This window comes from Apodemus sylvaticus, chromosome 9, assembly GCF_947179515.1.
Source record: "Apodemus sylvaticus chromosome 9, mApoSyl1.1, whole genome shotgun sequence".
NCBI lineage: Eukaryota > Metazoa > Chordata > Mammalia > Rodentia > Muridae > Apodemus > Apodemus sylvaticus.
In genome coordinates, this window is record NC_067480.1 from 88,803,719 (window position 1) to 88,805,377 (window position 1,659).

The following is a 1,659-nucleotide window of genomic DNA, read 5'->3' on the forward strand; positions in this document are numbered from 1 at the left end:
CATCGAGAGACGCGATGGATGCGCCTTGCTCTTTCTGTGCAGGTCCTGGGAACATGTGGGCCACTGAAGCCCAAGTGGTGTTGAGGACGTAGAATCAGCAGCTGCTGGGGGCGCAAGCCGCACAGCCCTTCTTGCTCTCGGCCTCACTCTAAGGGCTAAGGCAGCCAAGAAAGGCCGATTCCCGAGTAGGTAAAGGGGCGGCGCCCCACTGGCTGCTGGGGGGGGAGGGATCCCAGAGCTCTGTAAAGCCCTTTTGCCGCAAGCGGTCACTCTGGGGGGCCCTACTCTCAGAAACGTTGTAGCTTGGAAAAGTCCACGGAATTTGAAACTTCCATGTGTTCTTTATTGCCAGGAAGGAAAATTGTCCTCACCCTTTCTCTCCTAAAGTGTCGACGTGAAATAAGAAATGTCATTCTTGGGTAGGTAGGCTCCCTTAGAAACACCCAGGTGCTCCTTAGAGCCTCAGCGAAGGTGCAGGTCGAAAGATCTGGCTTGAGCCCCCCTCCCCCCACCTCCGGGGTTGTCTTCTGTTTCTGTTCTTCTCTCTTTCACGTCGGACCTTCTGCTCCCATGCTTTCCTTAGCCAAGCCGGCTACATTTATCTGATAATTGAGTTATTAAAAGATTTGGTTTCCTTGGGTTTATAAATCAATAAACAGTAGGATTAACGCAAGAGTTTGCCTTTTAAGTCAAGGAAAACGTTTAAGGCCAGGCCCTTTGAGTTTTGTTTTCAAACCAAACAGGTGAGTTACAGTCCTATCTGAACTCTGTAGACGGCTTATCTAGGCCTGCATCCCATCCCCCCCATCCCTCACCCACTACTAAATGCCGGGTTCCAAAACCAAATAGCTGAAGGCTAAAGAGTAAGCTCTCAGCTGCTGTAATTTCCCTGAGGTTCTTGGAGACCCTTCTTTTTGAATCAAACATTCTCAGATTTTTATTTTGGGTCTCATGGAGTTTGTTCCTAGGTGAGGATTCCTTCTCCAGAGACCTTTAACTTTCATCCCAACTAGGAAGTAACTTTCTTTTCTTCCTTTCCCAACTTATCTTGCATTGAGACCCCTTCCCCACCCTAAATCTACCTTTTCACCCATAGCGTTCTCCATCCCATATAAAGAGACAGGCTTTCTAAGATTCCACTTTTGTTGGCATTGGCCAAGAAACTTTCTCTTAAGCAATTATTCCATATCCTATGGAAACTGGTCGAATGGAAAAGACCCCCCCCCCTACTTTTCTATACACTTCCTTCATGGTTATAAGACCCATCCCTAGTTAGAGTATTGATAGAAAATTTGTCACCATACCTGATATCTTGTACTTGTGATACATTCTGTGGAAAGGAACCAACGACCTTAAACCATCAGACACTGCCTCAAGAGCTCTGAGAAACAAGAGCTCCCCTCCTTTGCTGATGTATATTAAATTATTGATGAAAGAAAAAAGTTATGAAATTTGTTTTCTTAAAAAAAAAACGGAGTGAACACCATTTCTTCTTTAAATGCCAAAATTGATTCTCCTTTTGAGTTGGCCTCTAATTCAGTACCATTTGTTTTGACCACCCAGTCAAGAGGTAGTAGCTGCCTCTTCTCTAGAGCACTCTGGAGGGTATCCATGTTAAGTTTGTATATATTTATTTATGCTTAATTTAATGGGAATGTG